Source organism: Odocoileus virginianus, chromosome 20, assembly GCF_023699985.2.
Source record: "Odocoileus virginianus isolate 20LAN1187 ecotype Illinois chromosome 20, Ovbor_1.2, whole genome shotgun sequence".
Classification (NCBI taxonomy): Eukaryota; Metazoa; Chordata; class Mammalia; order Artiodactyla; family Cervidae; genus Odocoileus; species Odocoileus virginianus.
Window position 1 is genome coordinate 41168754 of NC_069693.1, and position 22425 is coordinate 41191178.

Consider the following 22425-nt stretch of genomic DNA (forward strand, 5'->3'; position numbering starts at 1 on the left):
AGCCTAATATACACACACGCACGCAGATATACGTTTAAAGGTGACTCTTGAGCTGCACCCCAGGCACAGATCGTTGACAGCAGTCATTCCTATGACCGTATACCGCTCCCACACCTGGGGTAACAGCACCCTGACCCGCCTTGAGCTGCTGCCTGCCCTCAGTCCCTGTGGTTGTGAGCCTGACCGATTTCCAGACACCTACTGAATCAGAATCACCAGGGGCTGAACACAGAAGTAACTCTTTGTTTAATTTCCCCAGGTGCACAAAGAGACGGTCTTAGGAACAGCTGCCAGAAAAACTCGAGAGGGCCCAGAGGCTGTGCTCACAGAGGGTGTTAATCCCCCCAGGAAGCTCACATCTGCAGAGGGTCTCAGATTCCAAAGGGCTGTCCAGATGGGACCCTCTCCCAGACCTGAAACAAGATGAGAGTTCCCGAGAGGCATTCCTGCGGGACAGAGACCAGGTGGAGTTCTGACCTGACCCTGGAAAGTACTCTCTGGCTTTTTCCGCCATGATCCTCCTTGCCCCCCCGCAGAGCAGATCAAGGGGAGAATGGACGCCCAGAGTCTCCACATTCAGCCTGCCTCTTGTTCCTGTAACATTTGACCATAGTCCCAGAGGCCTGAGGGGGAAACACAGGGCACCCACTTGCCACAGGGCAACTGCAGCATCAGGAGGTCTCCATAGCAACCCTGCATCTGGAGAAACTGACGAGTTACCTGGTGACCAGGTAGAGTGCAGGGGGCGGTGGCAGGCAGGGGTAGGGTGGTACTGAAGGATGGGGCTGGGGCTTTTCCAGAAAGCAGGGAAATAGCAAACATCTGTCCAGAAGGGGGAAAAAAATCTTCCAGCAAGATTTTTCCTTCTTCTATCTCCTCTCTCTCATAAGAAGACATCTTGCAGGGAATAGTTAGTAGTTATAACAGGAGCAGCTTTACCAAGCACCATCTATGCCAGACCACGGGGTTCACGACCTTACTGATTTCATAAACCAATCCCAGAAAGGAGGGTCAACCAGTAGTCCCATTTTACAGGTAGGAAGGCTAAAGCCTCAGAGAGATGAGGGAGGTTACCTAAGATAACACAACCAGTAGAAGTGTAGGTATGTAGGGTGTGTGTGTGTGTGTGTGTGTGTGTGTGTGTGTATAGTTGCTCAGTCATGTCTGACTCTTTGTGACCCTATGGACTGTAGCCCACCAGGCTCCTGACCCCAGATCCAAATTCATCCAGTTCTGGAGTCCACTCTCCTGCTCTCTTCTGATGGGCATGGCAGCACCCCTTTCACCCTCCACATTCTCTGGGCTCAGCAGAGACTGGCTTTGGATCCAGCTCTGCCTGACCCAGGGGCATTCTCAAGCCCTGATGCCATGCTGCCACTAAGCTGGTTAAGAGGAACTGAGGGGTGGTGCACACCCATTTTTAGGGATGGGCTCCTTGTGCGGAGAATTTGTTTCCCACAGTCCCCCAGCAGATGCTCTGAGTCCCTACCCAGCTAGCACACTAAGAAGGGGCTGGAGCTCATGACCTTGGAACACCCAACCTCCAGCCTTTCCCAAATAACATGTGGGGTGGAAGAAAAAGCACTGGTTAATTCCCAAAACTAAAAGTTCAAGATTGAAGCAACTTAGTAGCAACCGAGTGCAACCTCCCCAACCTTATTTATGGACAGGACAGTTGAAGCCCTGAGAAGGGAAGGAACGTGGCCAAGGCATAAGCAAAGCAATTTTTTTCTGCAGGTATTGATGGATGGATCCCTTCTATGTGCCAGGCACCGTGCTAGGCATGGAGAGCTGAGGGTTAATAGTAAAGACTGTCCCCTGACATCAGAGTTGATTCCTATAGGAGCTGAGCAGTAACTCAGTGACCAGTGGTGACGAGCACCCCAAGGAAGTGGAAGGAGTAGGGTGCTACAAGGCAGCGGACCCCAACATTTTTGGCACCAGGGACCAGTTTTGTGGAAGACAATTTTTCCACAGATGGCAGGAGGGGGGGTGTGGGGGAGATGGTTTAGGTGGTAATGCAAGCTACAGGGAGTGATAGGGAGTGGCAGATGCAACTTGGCTCACTCGCCAGGCCACCACTCACTTCCTGCTGTGTGGCCCAGGAGGTGCCAAGGACCAGTACTAGACCACAGCCTGGGGGTTGGGGACCCCTCCCATGGGGACAGCAGTGACAAAGGAGCCGGTCCTGAGTGGGGCCTCAGGGAAGGCTGCTCTGAGGCCATGATGTGGAAGTTGAGTCTTGAAAGGTGGGTAGGGGAGAACCAGGCTGAGTGTGGAGAAGAGCACCCCAAGCAGTGGGACCAGCCTGTGCAAAGGCCCTGAGGTAGAAGCATGATAGATGAGTTCCAGAAAGGACCAAAGTAGCGGGGACAGAGAGAGCTCAGGGGAAGGCAGTAGGGGATGAGAGGTGGGAAGGGGGCACATCATGGGGAGTATTACAGACTATGGAAGGATTCCAACATTCCACTCAAGCTCCTGGGAAGTCACAGCAGGGGATTTATACAGGAGCGTGATTCTGTAAAATCCCACTGTGTTTTGTAAGATCAGCCTGGCTGAAACACAGAAGATAAAACCAGAGGCTGGTAGAATCCTCTGGGAGTGATATGATGATGGCTTACACCAAGATGGGGACAGTGAGAAGAGTTGACAAAAGTTGTCCATCTGTTGGCTGTTCAGTTTAGGGAGGGAAGGAAGAATTGGGAACGACCTCCAGGTTCTGACCTGAACAATAGGTGAACAGTGGGCCGGTCACCAGGCCAGGGAGGCCTGGAGCCCTCGCAGTTCCTAGGAAGATGAAGAGGGTAGTTTTCAGACAGTTTATTTTTGGATGCTTGAGCAACATGAAGAGACAGCACCAAGCAGTGGTACCCAGGTCTCCAGTTGCCCTGAAACTCCCAAGGCCGCCACACAAGCCCCCCAGGCTGCCATGTACATACACCCCAGGTCTACCCCGCTGTGTGTCCAGCTGGTCATCCTCATCCTAGCTGCTCTGCTGATGGGCCTTTCTCCATCACCTCCTCCCACAGAAGGCAGAGCTTCAGCATCTGTGTCTCTCACATCATGATCTCAGAAGAGGGAATTTGCTTTAGTTATTGGAAGGCTGCCGTCTGCAAGTCCCCAAGCCAGGGCCCATGTCACTGACAATTTCCAAGGCCTTGAAAGGGACCTTTAATCCAATTGTCTGTGGCAGGCAGTTAATGGGCAGCCCCTCCTTCCCCCTCCACCTTCCTCCCAGCTTTCCTTTTGAAGGCAGCCCCAGGGAAGAGCTGCCCAGTGCAGCCCTGGTCCAGCCCTGACAGCTGCACGCTTGCACAGCCAGGAGGGTCTGCCAGGCATCTGGAGAAGACCACCGGTCCCTGGCCCTTGGTGTAAAACCCCTCTGTGCCTGGCATAGCACTGGCATGGTTGCAGGTGGGGGGCGTACCCCTAGCCATGTTGCTTGCTCAGCACGAAGTACTGCACAGATATTACAATTCCCCCAACAAAAAATTTTCCAGGTGGAAAAACCGAGGCTAACAGACATTATGGTCACCCTGTAAGTTCTGGAAGTGGATGTCCAACTGCATTCTGCATCCAGAAGCCTCACTTATTACATATCAATGTGAACAATGGTGCTAACTGCCTATTAACTGCTGTGTGTGTGTGTCAGGTCCTGAGCTAAGTGTTTCAAGTCCTCAACCTGCACAACAGCTCCGTGGCATACGTACCATTTCTCCTCCCGTTTTACCGGTGAGGAAACAGGCACAGAGAGGTTAAGGAACTTGCTCCAGGTTACACAGCTAATAAGTGGCAAAGTCAGTGCCTGCATCAGGTCTGGCTGTCTCTGGAGCACTTCTTATTCTTTATTATCTGTCCCTACCCATCAAACCAGTCAATCCAAAGGGAAATCAACCCTGAATATTCATTGGAAGGACTGATGCTGAAGCTGAAGCTCCAATACTTTGGCCACCTGATGGGAAGAGCCAACTCATTGGAAAAGACCCTGATACTGGAAAAGATTGAAGGCAGGAGGAGAAAGTGATGACAGAGGATGAGACGGTTGGATGGCATCACCGACTTAATGGACATGAGTTTGAGCAAACTCTGGGAGATAGTGAAGGACATGGAAGCCTGGTGTGCTGCAGTCCACGGGGTCACAAAGATTCAGACACGACTGAGCAACTGAATAACAACTTAGCCTAGTTACACTTTTTTTCCTAAACACTTCAACATGAAATTTAGGTATACTGCAGATATACTTTTTGTCTATGTGTATGTATGTGTACATATGTATGTATGTATATGGGGCCAATGTCATCATCATTAAGAATGGTCTGGAATCTGGACCAGGGCTACCCAATAGGAACAGAAAGCAAGCCATATGTGTAACTTTAAATTTTCTAGTAGCCACATATTTTTCCTTTTAAATATGAGTGAAATTAATTTTAATAATGTTATTTAAGCCGAAATCTCAAAAATCTTGCCATTTCAAAATATTATTTGTTATCAATATAAAAATTATTAAGGAAAAATTTACATTCTGTTTTCCCATGAAGGCTTTGAAATGTGCTGAATATTTACAACCCAGCCCAGCCCTATTTCAAACCCTCAATAGATGTGTAAGGCTAGTGGCCACAAACCGGACGGTGTCCCCTGTGCTGTGACCACTCTGCTAAAGTAATATTGTTTACCTTCCCAAAAGCCTTGAAAATGATGCTCTGAGGGACTTTTTCCAATCGAAGAGCCCTTAGGAGAGTCACCGCCATTCCTAACCAGCAGGTCCCACTTTCGTGTTGTTAGACCTCCTATGGACAAGACACCATGCTAATATGTTTCTCAAGGAGATTTGAAGACTAAGATTGTTGAGCAACTGAGGGGGGTGGGTATGAAATAGTTACCAAACCATACTGCCCTCCAGGCCCTAAGCCTTCCCATCTGTTATCTTTTTACCCTTCCACTCAGCCTAGAAGGAGGAGGGGTTTCGACAGTACCACCCCATTTTACTGATGAGAAAATTGAGACTGAGAAAACATGGATCTTGTCCAGGGCCCACCTCTCTGACCTGGCCAACCCGGAGCAGAACACAGTAGGCATCAGCAATGCAAAGGCTTTTAGGAACAAGGAGGGTAGACTTGAGGGAAGGTTTTAGGGGGTTTATAAATGTGTGATGGAGACTCCTTGAGAAGGAAGAAGGAAGCCAGGCTTCTGAGGATGAAGAAGGGGCATTTGCAAGGAATGAACAAGGAATGCATGGATTTCTGGCAGAAGGCACAGCCACGGGAACTCTTAAGAGACAAAAAGTGCATCTGGGCGCTAGGATGCCTTAGCAAGTAGCCCATGTGCAGGGTCCTGTATGAAGAGAGTCCACGTTCCATTATCAAGTTATCGAAAAGCACCCATTGCCCAACCCACGGGCCATAATGCCAGAGGAATCCAACTTCCCAAAATATTTACCAGAAGGCTCTGGGCACCAGACTCCATTCTGTAAACTTGGGTACCATTCCAAAGCTGAAACGATAGATCTCCTGGAGAGCAAGATAAACTCTCCCTCACATTCTAAATAACGACAGGGAGGTGAGGAAGAGAACGAAATAAATCAACCCTCTCCAACTGCCCAACTTAAAAGGGATTATGCTCAGAAGTAAGAAGAGGCAAGGATGCCGTCTCCTTATCAGGCACACGGCTGCTCCAGACACAAACAGAACTCTTGGCAGGCCTCCTTCTTCCCCGTCATGGGGGGAGGGGGGACGAAGTCTTAATCCACAAAGGTCAAACCCATCCTCCTTAAGTACAATCAAGCCAATACTGTTTTTCCCTAATTTCCAGGAAAGAACAGTCCCTTCCGTGAGCTGAGGTACAGACTGGGGTTCAAGAAATGAAGCTCGTAAATCTCCAATTTGCTGGTGTGACCCAGATTTCCAATCCTCCACCATGGAATCCAACCAGGAGTCTCATTCAGGACTCAGGAAATATGCCCACTGCACTCCAAGGCAAGGGAAGCTGGAGGATAAGTTGGTTCTGGAATACGAGTAAGGAAGGCCCATCTCCCAGCCTCTGGCAATCACCATTGGACATCACGGATTGAGCAAACGAGTAAGTACTTGACAGAGACAACCTCGTTTAACACTCACACATGCCCATGAGGTGGATAACTCTATTATCCCCAACTTACAAATGGAAGTGGAGGCTCAGAGGGGTAAAGACCCAGAGCCACAGAGCCTGTAAATGGGAGAGCCAGCTGACCCCAGGCTTGCTCTCCAGCTGGGGGCCTTCCCACATTGGCGTGCAACCCTGTTTCTTCCTTTCTCTGCCACCCCCTTCCCTCCTTTATAGCTTAGGCTCCCTTCTGCCCACCTAACAAGCCCCAAATCCCCAGGGAGGGTTAAGAGAAGGTGGGTGCACGCCCAGGATCCCCCCGCCCCCTAAGCTCCTGCGTCATCTCATGTCACCTACTCCCAGCTCCAGAAATGCAGCCCAGCCTCTCAAACGGCCCATCCAAGAAGCGGGCTTCCTAGCATAATATTTTCCTCCCACAGAACGTGAGAATAAAGGGCTCTTTGCTTGTCTCCTGAAATAACTGGCTCTCACCATAAAGCAATCTTCTGCCCAGTAAAAATATTTCTGTAAAACTTGGTAACTCTATCTGCAGTTCCTTTTCTGAAAGTCAAAAATCTTGGAGAGTGAAACAAGGCAGGGACAGACTTTATGACAAGCTCATGAAGTCATGTCTCCCCAGAAATTTCCTCCTTAACCCTGTGATTAATTTGCTGTTAACCACAAGGGTTTCGTGTCTTAATACTCTCAAAGCAAAGCACTAGTTTGCATTTCTGCAGAACAATACCCATCACCTGAGACCCAGCGTCCAGCCAGGTGGGCAGCAGAACCACTGGCTGGGGCTCAGGAGCCAGAAAGGATTCTGCTGAGACTGGGGACCTCCTCCAAGCAGGCGTCATGCACAGGTGAGCTGTCACCTGTGGCCTGTCCATGGCCACGCAGGAGGCACAGTTCATAAAATAAGTGAGAGGGGTCCTAAGATCAGAATGGAAAACCGCTCAAACTAACTTAAACTCACCCCAAGACGGCTGGATAAGTCACTGAAACCTCCTTGGCCTTAGTCTGCCCATCTGGAAATGGAAAAGAATCACTCCAGGGAACTCTTGAGTGAACAAAGATGTTCTCTCTGAACCTCTTCATCCATCAAATAGCAACCAAGCCCCTTCCAGATGCTGTCTTGGGTCCCAGAGGGATGGCGTGGGTTCACTGGGAATCAGCAGCTCCAGAGGTCTTATCGGACTATTGAGTGTGTTTACTGAGTGCTTACTGCACACAAAGCCTTAAATCACAACATGCGTTATTTCATTTAATCCTTGAAATGACTCCAAGAGATGGAAACTTTTTCCCTTCATTTTACAGGTAAGGAAATTAAAGCCTAAAGTGAATACAGTTCAGTACAAACCCAGATCTGAAGTCCACGTCCAAAGCTGTGTGCCCCCCTGGAGAAGATCCATATAAGAAAAAAGAAAGTTAAATAATGAGGTTTTAAAAATATTCATACAAACTGAGGCAGTGACTCTTCACCTGGGGACTATAGGTGCCCTGAAATTACGGGTCAGAGTGTAAGAGCACTTACTTAAGGAGAAAGACACCATCTGATACAGCAGATTCCCAGAAGGGTCTTATTACCTATTCCCTGAGGGTTAAGCATCACCTAACTATGCTCATCACAGAGAGGCTAGGAGCTTGAAAGGAAGCTATGATTCATGGGGGCTGCATAGAGGAGCCCCCCTTCTAGATTTGCATGGCAAATCACTTATGCTCTTCCAAGATCCAATGGCAAGCAATGGTCCTCCCCAGATAGCTAGCTAATTGTCAGGCTGCCTGGTCCCCACCCACGCCCGCCAGCTGCAACTAGAGCTGCGGTCAGTGAGTTTTACATGCAGCACAGATGTTCGTTCCATCCACCCTGCATTCTGCAGCCTTCTTCTCACAGGTGGTTTTCCTTTAGGGAACCACCCACCCCCACCGTCCCAGCCCTTGAGGTTTGGGGGGGGCGGGGCTCTAATCCCAGCCCCCACTCCAGGGTGGCCATGTGACCCAGAACTGGCAGAAGCAGAAGGTTTGGCTCTGGGATGGCCACGGTATCAAGTCAAAATTACAGGATCCCAGCCTAAGCTTTGGTCAAAACTATCTTCTAGTTGGAGATGGAAGCCCAGACTGCTAGGAGCCAAATTTCCACTACCTGCGGAGAGTGAGCCCAAGAAAGAAGCTGACCCAAAAGAAACCAGAGCTGACAGCAGAAGCTGCCACCCTGGGACAGAGCTGAATGGAGCTCTAGGACCCAGTTTTTCTGAATTTAGGTTTCCTGAGTGGCTCAGATGGTAAAGAATCTGCCTGCAATGTGGGAGACCTGGGTTTGCTCCCAGGTCAGGAAGATCCCCTGGAGGAGGGCATGGCAACCCACTCCAGTACTCTTGTCTGGAGAATCCCATGGACAGAGGACTGAGATGGGCTACAGTCCATGGGGTCACAAAGAGTCGGACACAGTTGATCGAATTCAATCCACCCTCCCGACCTCCCCACTACACAGGTCAATAACAGGCCTCTGTAGGAAACAGCTGAGATGGGCTTCAAATTCAAAGGCTCCTGACTCATCCACACAGAGAAATGTCATACTTACTTAGCCACAAACCCCTATGAAGCTGCTGCCCTTGTGAATTTTGAAGACCCTGGCTTGGTGGGGGCAGGAAACTCTGGCTTTGCCAGAAAAGAAATAGAGGGCTTGGTGGGGGAGGGACCCCTAAAGGCACTACTCTGAGTCCATCCCAACTGCACATCCTCTTCCAGCTATTGGCATCTCTCCCCATCTCGTCCAGAAAAGCGTATCCCTAGAGCTGTCTACATGTGCTATTTTCTCATTTCTCCTAAATGAGAAAAATACAAAAGTGGTACGTGCTCACTGGGGAAAAAAAGTCAAACAATGTAAAAATGTATAATGTTAAAAGTGAATTCCTTCTCTCCTCACCATCTCCCACCACTGCACACCTCAGGGAAACAGACTTTGACAGTGTATTATTCCAGAGCTTTCCATGTGCATCAGCAAATATATAGAGACACAGGCCTGAACAGACCTTTGTATAGTGCAATAAATGGGTCCACCTTATACTAATGTTTTGTTCTTGCTTTGCTCATTCAAAAACATCTCAGGGCCTCCTTCCTATCAGCCTGTAGCCTTCACGCAACGTGGTTTTACCTGTTGCAGAGAGATCCTAAAATGGAATGGCTACACCACTGCTTAATGGCCTATCTCCTGGTGATGGATATTTGACTTACTACAAGTTTTCCTTCTTTCAAATAATGTGGCCATGGATGTTCACACATGTATGTGCTTCTGCTCCCGTGCAAGCGTTCCTCATCCCATCAGGATCCATGCCAGTCTCACCCGTGCTATCATTCCACCAAGACAGCTCCTGCCAAACCGGACCGTGACCACCAGGACCCAAAATCCAATGGACACCTTTTCTTACTCATGCTCTCAGCAGTATCTCTCCAGGAGACCACATCCTCCCTCCCGGTAGACTACTTTAAAGGCCCTCAGTCCATCATAGCTGGAGTTCCCCTGGTGGCTCAGATGGTAAAGTATCTGCCTGCGATGCAGGAGACCCGGGTTGGATCCCTGGGTCAGGAGATTCCCCTGTAGAAGGAAATAGCAACCCACTGCAGTATTCTTTCCTGGACAATCCCATGGACAGAACAGCCCAGTGGGCTACAGTCCATGGGGTCTCAAAGAGTCAGACTCGACTGAGTGACTAACACTTTCACTTAGACTTTCCTTTCATTCTATCACACCTCCCAGTATTTATGCCCCTGTGTAGTCCCTTCCCCTGAACCTGGGCTGAACCTGTGACCAGCTTTAACAAAGAGAATGTGACACTGCCAACTCTAGGTCTAAAGCCTAAAAAGATCTGGCAGTTTCCACTTTTGCACTTGTAGGAAGTAGGCCATCATATAAGAAGTCTGATTACCCTGAGACTGCCATACTATGAGGAAGCCCAAGCTAACCCTGCGGTGAGGCCACCTGGAAGAGAACTGAAGCCCCAGACATATGAGCCAAGTGGACCTGTGGCAGCTGGCCCCTCACTGTTGGAGCCAACCCAACTAGGCTACGTGGAGCTGGAGAGATAAGGTGCCCCTGCCAAGCCCTGCTCAAGCTGCATAATCTTAAGCAGATCACAAAATGACTAAGTCACTAAGTTTTGGACTAATTTGTTACACACACGAAAAAACCTAGACATCCATCTTTTCTTCACTACATTCTGAGAGGAGGAAGCAAAGGCCAGGAGAGGTCACAGTAGACACCTAATGGCTAAGCTGGGCTCAGGATTCCCCAGACAGTGTTCTGTCCAGAAGGACTGAGTTTGCAGGATGCAGCTGCTGCTTGTCATGCTCAGAGGCTGGTTTCGAATGTGAGATGACATGGGACCCCCAAGGGCCCTCTTCATGCCCTAAGCAAAGGGAGTGGGTGAACAAGACAGCAACTATGGCAATCCTGGGAAAATTTGTTCTGACCAAACTGTCAACAAACCAAAAAGCCCTGATGTCAAGAAAGAAAACTTTGGCACAGAGAGGTTAGGGAACTTGCCCAAGGTCACACAGTCAGTGAGAAGCAGGGCTAAGTCCTGAAACCAGGCATTCAAACTCAGAGTCTAGACCAGTGACCAAAAACACCAGTGTTTCCTAACACTTATAGTGACCCACAATAAGAACTGTGTTTTATAACGGGCCTCAGCATATATGGGTTTGGGTGTAGATATGCATTTAGATACAGACATATCTGGGCTTCCCTGGTGGCTCAGATGGTAAAGCATCTGCCTGCAATGCAGGAGACCCAGGTTCAATCCCTGTGTTGGGAAGATCCACTCCACTACTCTTGCCTGGAAGATTCCATGGACAGAGGAGCCCGGTAGGCTACAGTCCATGGGGTCGCAAAGAGTTGGACACGACTGAGCGACTTCACTTTCTTCTTTTTATAGACATATCTAAATCTATTTATCTGTTTATTGGCATGGACTTCCATGTCTGTATATCCATATCTATCTATCATCTATAGACATGCCTGTCCATGACTATAAACTAAACGGAAAGTAACACAAAGCAACATTCACTATTACTACACAGGCTGTTCTCTCTGATTTTTGTTTTTGTCTATTTCATTTTTTTAAAATACTGGTCACTACATAGATTTCAAGAGCCATGAATGGGCTTATAAGACACATTTAAGAAAAAAAAACAACTCACCTATAGTGAGTTAAGACAGCTCTAAAATCAGACTGCTCTGAATTTGCATCTTGCTAGAGCAAGATTCCACTTCCAAGTCAAGTGACTTTGGGCAAGAAGGCAGATTTCCTTAAAATCTGTTTCCCCAGCAGTAAGATGGGATAATGATAGTACCTGCCTCAGAGTGAGGTTGGAAGAACTGAGCAGCAGGGACAGCTCTTGGCCCAGGGCCTGGCATACAGCCGATGCTCAATGCTGCACCGATGGTTCAGCACAGGCTCAGCATACAGCAGGCACCTAAAAGCCACACTGAAGCTGCAGCCACAGAACACCCAGTAAGGAGGCAGGTACCCAAGACTCCCTGAGAGAGTGGGTTCCGTGAGATCTCCAGGACAGGGAAGTAAGAAAAGTGCCCCCAGCACCCACTTAAAAGGCAACTTCCTTCCTGGTTTGTAGTAGTTTTCTGACATCATCGTTTTGCCTTTGAAGTTTATCCAGATTCCTGGGGGAAAGAAGGCTAAAACAAGGTCAAGGTCAAAAGCTGGCCTATAACAAGCTACCCCAAAGCAGCACCCTCAAACCTATTCAATGGAGCTGCCATGGGCCAAAGCCTCCATGAGGCTGCACCCCCAGACTGGGCAGACCTCTGCAGTAAGAGACACAGTTGGGAGGTGGGGGTCTTCCCCAGGCTTACTTGCGGCCTGAGGATGGCCAGGCCCATCCTGCTGACGGGCACCTTTTACGCTCTGCCCCATCCTCTCCAGGGCCCCAGCTCTATCCTCAAGCTCAAGGCTGGGCGCTTGGGCAGCACACAGCAGACCAGCCAATCAGCTCCAAGCTTCCACCGGACCCGAGGTTCTCCCCCACCTCCCACTCAGCCAGAAGGAAGAGAATCTGGAGGGATCAGACATCAATCAAAAATAAATAAAACTGTGGAAGAAGATTTGCAGCAGGTGGACAAGGGCTCAAAACAAGTTGCAACATATAGCATCCCGCCCCGCAACCCCCAAGCGCTACCCACCCCTGCGCTGGACCTTGCATTTCTACTTGAACATCTCAGGGACTAGACGGTCCTAAGTCGGACACCAGAAGTGGGTTAAAGACTCCCTACTTGGCAATCACGCCTTGTGGCCTTTGCACTTCCCAAACCCTTTGTCTGAGCTGTTTTTACCAAACCTTTCGTCACCTGGCTATTTATCCTTTTGGGACTCAACAACTTAGTTCCCTAAACCAAAGGAGAACCCCTCCTCATTCTCTCTTACCACGCCCTGTTCTCTCCCTTCATCGCATGCAGCACACATCTGGGTGAGCATCCACGAACCACACCAGACAGCTGCAAGAGGAAGGGCGGCGTCTGCTGTGTTCGCTCTGATTTGCCAGAGTGAGTGCATTTCACTCTGAATGACTCCACAAGGCAGGAAACTATGACTGCCCACTCCACAGATGGGAAAGCTGAGGATCTGCGGTAAGCTATCAGGTAACCGAGGGCCACCCGGCTGGGAGAGTTGGGAAGTCTGATTCGGAAAGCTCTAAACACGCCCCTGACACCTACTATGGGCACACTCTGGGCTTTGGTATAAAAGGGGCTACAAACCACATCTACACTGCACTGACCCCACCTGCCCTCCCGTCCTTCTCTCTACCAACTGAAACATACTATCCATGACTCCCAAGCTCCCACCCTCGACCTGGGCTGTACCCTCCGCCTTGGAGGCAGCCCACCCTCCCTGGCTGGGCTCAGGAGTTTAACTTGCTGAGCCCATCTTCTCAGCTGTACACAGGGGAATAATACATGTAAAGAATGCATGTACAGTATTAGGCACTTCAATATTCACTTGTATGTGCTATTATCCCTCACACAGTCATACCCCACCAAAATCTTGTAGGTTTAAATCAACAGTCACAAGCCAGGCCATATCCAGCTGTCTGGGTCCACCCAAAAGAGTGTTTTTGAAAATTTTTATGTAGTTGACGATAATTTTTTAAATTAGAAAAATTTCACATAAAAATCCAGACGGCTGGATTCTCTTAACGATCAAAAGATGTGGCAACACCAGGCCACATTCCCACATGGCAACAGCTGGCTGGGGCTGAGAGGCGCTGCTCCCTGGACACAGCCCATGTGCTCCCCAGGGCATCCGAGTCCTCCCCCCCTCCCGGGCGTCTCCCAGCCAGCCTGATGCACTGGTGAATATGACTTCTCTGGTCCCTGCAGGTCCTTTAGATCCTGACCCCTGGCTTCAGTCTTACCATCCTTGGAGCTGTATTGACAAGCTATGTCTTTCAAAAACACCTCCTGCAATCTCTATAACCCTGTGTCTCTTACTGGTTTTGTAACGGTAAGAGTGAATTTACACTTACAACCAGTCCCATATTACAGCCGTTTTACAGTTTGAGTCCTCACAGCCGCCCTGTGAAGTAGACACTATTATCATCCTCACTCTACAGATGAAGAAACACAAGCGCAAAGCTGATCAGTCTATTTCATCCCTCACCCATTATCGCCCTCCCCATCCCCGCTCCCCACCTCCCATCCTGTACCACTCCATGCCCTCAGGAAGATTGCCTGTGGACCCATTCACCAGGGCTTCCCAGTCTCTGGCTTCTGAATTCAGCTGCCAATGGGAGACCCCGGCAAGAAGCTGGAGGATGCCAGGAGATGGGGGTGGTGTGTTTCTTCTGCACCTCCTCCCTACTTCTGTACCATCTCTCTGACTGCAGTTAATCCTCCATCTTTATAGCTTCTGCCTGGTCTCCACCCATCCTCAGCTGTGATTCCTACATGGATCCAATCCAAAATATCCAACACATCCTCCCTGGCCCTTTCTGCCCAGGGGGCCAGGGGCGGTGGTAACAGCTTCCTCCTATTGCCAGGGACCTACCAGACCCTGGGTACCTCAAGACCCCATGAAGGCTCCCTGAACGCTGCCCATACCTCTGGAAGCTAATTTCATTTAGACTCTCTGGAGTGGCTGTTTCCCACTAGATCCCTGGCTGACAGAGGTTCGACACTTGCCCAAGGTCCCACAGGCAGAAAACGGTGCAACAGGATCTGAACCCAGGACATTGGGCCGCAGAGTCCCCGCTCTTTAACCACCCCCTTACACCGCCTGGAGGTCTATTCTACTTCTCCTGGTCCTTCACCCGCCTGTAGCCCCCTCAAGAGTCCCCTGGGTGACCCTCGAGAACTAAGCACTGTGCCTGGATGGAGGCAGACCTTCTGGAATCTCTCCCTCAGCCCACAGAATCAGTCACTTGATTCCTCTTTATCCTCCGAAGTATTTTTACAAGGCAGAGCCCATCCTTCCCCACATTCCTTCTTCCCCTAGATCAAAGGGCTCACCTCTGTCCTGCTGGCCCCTCACACAGGGCCCCTCACACACTTGTCTCTCCTCTGGACAAAGACCAAGCTCCATGGCATGGCTGAGAAGGCCCCCAGGCCCAGGTCGTGACCCCCCTTCAGCCAAGTGAACTTCAGTCAGCATCTCAAACAAACTGCCCTCTTCACTGCAGGGCTTTCTCACATGCGGTGGGTCTGTCCCGCAAACACCCATATGGCCGTTAGGTGTGGTCTCTCGTTGCCTCGCTCACCACTGCGCCTCTCTCTATGCAACTCTGGGCTTAAATCACAGCTCCTCTGAGACCGCCTGTGACCCTGGACCAGTTGGCACTCCCTGCTCTAGACTTTCAGAGTGCCCAGAGCATTCTCTAACATTCCCTAAATATTGTCATTATTCAGGAGATAACTTTTCAAACATGAGCCAATCAAACATGAATATCAATCCAAAGTAAAGTTCTAGCAAGTCAAATATGTGCTAAGTTGCTTCAGTCATGTCCGACTCTTTGTGACCCTCTGGACTGCCAGGCTCCTCTGTCCATGGGATTCTCCAGGCAAGAACACTGGAGTGGGTTGCTGTGACCTCCTCTAGGGGATCTTCCTGACCCAGGGATCGAACCCACTTCTCTTATGTCTCCTGCACTGGCAGGTAGGTTCTTTACCACTAGCGCCACCTGGGAAGCCTAGCAAATCAAATATAGTCATATTTGAAAGTAGCAGTCTAGCACGGCAAAGAAGGATTTAGTTTAGGAATGCAAATAAACTTAAACTCGAGGAAATCTGGCAATGTAAATCATTCATATAAACCACACATTATATTAGCAAAGAACCACCAGCTCCCCAACAGCACTTGATAAAATTCAATAATAATTCCTAGTTTAAAAAATCTTAGCAAGCCAGGAGATAAAGAAAGCTTTCTTAACTAGTTAAACAATGAACATCATACTTAATAGTTATTAATCAGTCAAGGATATTCTAACCAAAGCAATAAGATAAGAAAAATAGATGAGAGGCAAAGATGAAAGTTTAGTTTCACTAAACTCTAAGTTCTAAGAGGCAGGAAGTATGTTCTATTCCTCATAATTTCCACAACATCCTAACCACACTTTAAAATCTGTGGAATGAACAGCCACCCAGATTAGGTCTGATTCCCATTAAGTGTTCTCAAAGCACCCAGAACCTCTCCTTTGAGGCATAAATCACAACTTAGATTATGTAATTTGTTTTTAAAAGCACTTATCTTTTCTGACTAGAGGTAAGGTCCATGAAAATAAGGACCATGCTCTACTGACAGAGCAGATGTATACCTGGCATAAAGTAAGTACTAAATTTCTATTGCAGGGATGTATAAATGACTTGAATAGAATGCATTCAATACATAGTTTCTAAATTGCAATAAATGTAATAAATTTTATCTTACTTTTCAACTAGAAGATTCCAGGCCCAGAGAAGGGAAGGATCCTTCATCTGATGCCACACACCACTCACTGTGAAGCCCACCCATTACCCTGGGCTCCTCTGAAAGGTGTCAGCCACACATAGGCCCACACGGCTCAATAGGTAAGGAAAGTGAAGCCCAGAGCAATTCCTTGGAGCCCTCGAGACAAACACACATCCAGGACACACCCCGGTGGGCAGAGTCACCTGGTAAGACCTCCTGCGTGCTGCCTTTCTGCGGCAAAGGATGACTTCAGCGGAGGGACCTGAGGCTTCCCTCGCAAAGCCCTGTGACAGGTACCGCGTGGATAAACAGCCCCCTCTGCTTTCCTGGGAAGTTATCAAAGAATTACTTATGTCTCTGCAAATGCTTGTTTGGAAAAGGTTCTCCACCCCACCTGGGCTTGGCAGGAGCGGCAGCATCACCAAGCCTGCCCTTTGGGGAGTGATCAGACTTTTCCTCCAGATCCTGAAGGAAATCGGCCATTCTTCATGTGCAGAGTCTGAAGCGAGCCATAAAGAAGCAGGCAGCTTCCCAGGATAAACGGAGCACGGTGACATCAAAGACTGCCTTCCAGATTAAACAACCAAGGCCTTCAGCTCTCGCTGGCGTTTCTTCCAGGATATTCTGGGCTCCTGCCTCAGTTCTCCCTTGGATGGAATGGCAGATATTTTGTTTGTGAGAGTCTGAATTTTTTCCTTCCTCGGGGAGTGGGGGAGGGAGGAGGCGAGGGGAAAGGAGGGGGAGAGAGAGCAAGAGGAAGAGAAAGAATGTCTGTGAGAGACAAGAGCCACAAAAAGAACATGTGTGAGTAGAAAAGAGAGCGGGAAGTCAGGGAGGCAGCCTGAAGTGCCTGCTTTGGAATCCAACAAGTGACCTAAAAATTCCAAAGTTGTGAACCTACAGTCACAGTGAGTGAGGTTGCGAGAACCCTGGAGCAAAGAGGATTGTGTATGCATGTGTGCTAAGTCGCTTCAGTCGTGTCTGACTCTTTGTGACTCCACGAACTGTAGCCCGCCAGACTCCTCTGTCCATGGGATTCTCCAGGCAAGAATACTGGAGTGGGTTGCCATGCCCTCCTCCAGGGGATCTTCCTGACCCAGGGATCAAACCTGCGTCTTTTATATCTCCTGCACTGGCAGGCGGGTGTTCTTTACCACTAGCGCCACCTAGGAAGCCCATAAGGAGGATTGAGTGGTCCCTGACTCCCCAGGTGCCCACAGATCTCCTCGTGGGCCCCTGCCCCTTGCCCAGAGGGTTACACTGCACTCCTCTTCCTCAGACACATCTGGTAAACTGAGGCAGGAGACCCTCTTCCCTCCACCACTGGCTCAAAGCAATTCTGGGGCAGGACAGGCTCTCCCTGGGATTGGTGTGCCACTACACACCCTGGCTCTTGGGGTGCCTCCCTCTGCCAATCCCATGGCTCAGGCGCCACATCCCACCCACGGCTGGGCCTCTGACCTTCCTCCCACAAAGGGCAGCAGGGGCCGCCCCTCACCCAAACAGCTGGGGCAATGCCCCCCAGTCCCTGGGCATGACACTGCATGCTAATCCACTCTACAGAGCGTGCTGGTGTCTGGACCAGCAGGTTGGCTGCCAGGCTGGCTCCACCCCACCCACCTGTCCAGAGGGACAGGGAGCTCACCTGTACCAAGACCCACTAAAATGTGGGGGGCGGGGGCGGGGGAGACGGCTTTGTAGAAAGAACGAGCACCAGAGAGTTTCAGACCCCACAGGATGCACAGCCACTTGGAGCCTGCAGTCCCTTCTCGAAGGCTCAACCCAACCACGGACACTAATGCACCAGGGCCTCCCCCAGCTCCCGCTGCACAAACCCATCGCCTCTGTCCACACCTCCTTCCTCACTGGCCCAGCCTCCCACGAGTGTCACTGTCTGCCAATGCACCTGTGCACATCCTTATTCTTCATCTCCTTTACTAGACTGGAAGCCACAGGAGGACAGGCATCACCGCTCTGTGATCTGCCACTGTAGCCTCAATGCCTGTCTTGGCTAGGGAATTCATAGTTATTAGCAATTCATTATTGATCATAGTGAATGAACAGCTGAGAGTCTGGAAGAAAAGGCCAACTCACAGTCTGTCATTTATTCCTGCTTCCAACTTTACCTGGCTAGGGGAGGAAGAGGATTAGATGGTGACCTAATCCATCTTCATTCATTCTTCATTCATTCACTGAGCAAATTTATCACGAGAGCCCACCACACGCTCTGGGACTGCCACCAGGAAGATGGATTGCTCAGGAGGTGGTTCTTCCTTTGCTGACCACTCAGGCTTGTTGCTTTAAGGCCTCAGAGGAATAGTCTGGCCCCTGAGCCCGTTGCCCAAGCTTCCTGGTATGAGGAGAAATACGCTCTGTCTGGTCATCACCCGCATTATCACCTCATTCTGACACCCCCACAGGGCGAGGGGATTAAACATTCCCCAAGTCTAGAAGTTTGTGGGACATACTGCGGTTGTCTCCTGGTTTAGCTTCCCACTGAGTTTACGACAGCCTGCACAAGGTATGAATGTAGAGTGTCTATTCCTGAGTTTGAGGGAAAGCACACACATAACATCCTGAGTCCTTCTCAAAGATGAAAAGTTTTGTAGGGAGGATAAGACACTCCTAGAAGCCTCTATCAGAGACCCCGTCACAGAGACGCATTAACGTATCCAGAATGACACCCTTGCCCACTTTCCACCATCCTGAGGGACCCAGACCTACTGGAAACCAGAAGCCCCCTGGCACCCTGCCCAGCTCCAGCTTACCCCTGCTCCCCTCCCCATCCCCCACGGGTCCAGAAAGCTGCCAGGTGGGGCTAGGAAGCTGGCCTGGGTGCCACAGGCAGAGGGCACCCTCCGTGGGGAACTCAAAGAAGCCAGTGAGTGGAAGCCCAAACGCCTCCTCTAGCCTCAAAGCAAATCATCTTTTAATTGTGAAACACCAAATATTTAATTTATGCTCTACCTCAAATGTCAAGTCCACCTCCCGGCACATAGCTTTGAAACCACGTAAGGAGGCCTAACACTTTCCATATGGTGAAGACATGGGGCCTTTTAATTGTGCCAACTGGTATCATTCAAGGGTAATTCCCCTGGAATCCAGCACTCAGGCAGCAGCTGGGCCGGCCTCCAATCTCATCACCCAGCCCCATACGTCCCCGCAGGCTCCCACCATGCCTGCACCCTCCCAATCTCCCCCAAATATCAAAATGCACGAGGTGCCCCTAATCAAATTACCTAACCGCCTGGCAGCCACCTTTGATCCAGAGGCCGGCTTGCCTGCACCAAAGTGCTCAGCCTGTTTTCTTCAGGCGACTTTGCCATAAAAGAACAAAAGGGCCAAACTGGGGAGTTGGGGGAGGGGATGGTCTTAAATCCGGAGGTCAACGTGCATATATGCACATGCATGTGCACGCTGCAGGAGTGTTCATAGACACGCAGATTCTGCTTCTCCACGTGTTCTCCTATCAATATCTGTGTCCATTTACTCCATCAATCTACTAAACTTGTTAATTTTACCCATTATATCTTCCAGATCCAACATTTCCAATTGCTTTTCTTTTGTTAATGCCTGTGGCTGCTTCACGCTTCTAATATCATCCTTTATCTCTGAGATTATTATGCTTACTTTAATGTCTAATTATCTAGCACACAGTTGTCTGGCATATAAATTGTTCACGTATCATTCATCTTCTGTAGAACTCGGACAGCTTGCATGTCTCCTTATTTTTCTCCTCTGAGCTCATATTCCCTTGAAGCTCATCATGTACCACTGAAAGGGCAGATGTCTTAACCTGTGTCCCTCCAAATGAGGCTATAAAGTATGGGGGAAGGAAGCCCCTGGTTTCATAATCTGGGCCCCCATCTCCACCTTCCCAGGGCCTCAGGAACCTGCCAGGCTTTCCCCAGGTTCTACACTTTATGAAGTTACCTGCCAAAACTCTGCCAGGGATGAGCAGGTTATTACACCCATTTTGCAGATGAGCTCATTAAGGTAGACAAAGGTAAAAATGGTTTATACAATGTGACAAACTATTGTGGAGAGACTGACCTCATTTATTCATTTCTTTTTCGGAAGGGTAGGCACGGGTTAATTGCCGATGAGGTCACCCTCTCACATCCCAAGATCTTGCATGAAACTAAGACCCACCTTAAACATTTACTAAGCTACTCAGACCCCCTCAGGGAGGAAGAGGGCAAGCAGGGGCCCCTCACGCTTCTGCCTGCCTCACCCCAAAGTGCTCGGCAGCGGGCCAGCGTGCCACCTCTTAGGAATGAGTAAGTGCGACCCCCTCCAGGCAGATGCTCTGGTGCCGGAAAGTACTAGTAAGTACTCCAGAAAGGGAGAAAACCAGAGTCCACACCAGCTGGCTGGCAATTTTACAGGGTTATGAGGAGGATTAAGACAATGTAAGCAAAATGCTTGACACACATGGGTGCTTAATAAATAGTAGTTATCTTTGCAATAATAATACTGCTGGTTGGATGAGCCAGGAATGTGTCCCCAGCTGCCTTGGTGAAAGGCTGGGTGATGGAGTAGAGACAGAAGCCATTCCCAGAACAGAGACAGGTCTGGGGAGCGGGGTGGGGGGAAGCTCTGCCAGCGCTTGAACGAAGCACACTTTGGAGCCCACACCCTCCTACATCCTGATGAGATAATGGAAGAACCTAGAGCTACCCTTTCCGCGCCCCTAGAACTCACGGAAACTAAACAGACCGGGGGTTGCCTACTGCGATCCCGTTTAGTATCTCAATGTTAAACTGGGGGCATTCTTTCTCATTCACAACTTTGACCAGTTGTACTTAACATTTTTTTTAGAATCAGCTTTAGACTATCTGTTTCAACTTAGCTTCATTCTAAGCAATAATATCCATGAAATCGAGGGTTTGATGTCCCAGCTATTTTATTTTTTCTGGTTAAAAAAAAATGTAACTGTTAAGATAGAAAATATTCCTCTAAATGCTATTTGAAATCACCTCACAGGCACCCACAGGACAGCCCCTCACCTTGGGTTAACCCTGGCTTCTCCCTAGGCCAACTCCACCTCTGCAGGCTCAGGAATGAGGCTAGCAGTAGGGGGAAGCCAGGCGTCCGGGTCCCAGTCACCAAGCACGACTCCCAAGGAGGCAGTTTCTCTCTTCTGAATATCCTGGATGGCAGGGCCCACCCTCCACCACCCAACATATGTCACACTGATGGTTCTCGGTCTCACATCTTCAAAAGTGCTTTGAACAAACACTAATGACCCCTCAGCATTTCTTTGCGAGAAGGGGCTGGGAAAGGAGGAGGCAGGCCCCATCCCATGCTGTCCTCAGCTGGGGGAAGAAACCAGGCAACAAAATTCCCGTGACTTCACCAAAGCCACAGACTTAAGCTGGGGCCCCCTCCCTCTCCCCCATTTTCCCCAATGGCAACTTTTACTGGCTCACATCCCTCTTGCTGGGAACACTACTATTTAATTAAAAACGACAGACTTTTGTTTTCCTCTCCTTCCTTCCTCCTCCCTCCCATCCTCCAGGATTGGATGCCAAGGAGACCCACCAAAAACATGCGGGTAACATTTGCTATGGCTTTGAAGATAAAAGTCAGTTGAAGTAAGCCCTCGCTGTATTTCAAGTTTCCCCTAAAGCATGGAGCAAGCTGCCTGGCAGTTTAGGAAAGAAAAAAAAAAAGGCGGGGGGGACTGCAAATAAATGTCATTCTGCAGGAATACTTTGTAAAAATAAACAGGCTGAAAAAACCCAAAACTTGATTAATGGAAATCCACTCAGTTGGCCTCTGTCTTGAGCTGCAAAATGCATTTGTTCATATGGCTAAATCGGATCATTTTCATTGGGCTTTAAATAAATAAGGAGATCAAAAACTAGAAATGGTGGGGGGGAAGAAAGGGAAGTTTGTACTTCTGTTTTTAAAGGGCCCTAACTGCAGTGCCCCCTCCCCCAACCCAGCGTTGGCCCTTCCCAGGGGACAGTAGCTTCAATTCTAACCTAGCCAACAGATGAAGAGAAATGGAGAGGAGAAGGCCCCCTGCTCAGCAATGACAGTGTAGGAGGAGATGGGAGCTTCCTCAAGATGCAGAGGTTATTTCATACATGCACAAGAGTCAAATACCCACAGGCTCACCTCCTGCAGTTGACTACACTCAGTCCAGGTCCCACCACCCTGACACACAGACATACAGACACACACACACACACACACACACACACACACATCTGAAAACTCCACTGGCCCCTCCCCAGCCTATGAACAAGACCAAAGGACTAACCAGACCTGAAACTCTGTCTGTTCCCCTCTAAGTTTAAGAAAAAAAATTAAATGTCACATCAAAAAGTTGATTCATCCTTTGATCCTTGGCTTGCTCGAGTTCCACGCAGACCATCTGAAA

The 22425-nt window shown here is 49.4% G+C and overlaps 1 protein-coding gene across 1 annotated transcript in view; it reads right to left on the minus strand.

Moving 5' to 3' along the window:
- NKD1 (NKD inhibitor of WNT signaling pathway 1) overlaps window positions 1-22425 on the minus strand; it is an 87328-nt gene that overhangs the window by 63008 nt on the left and 1895 nt on the right. The window lies entirely within an intron of this gene.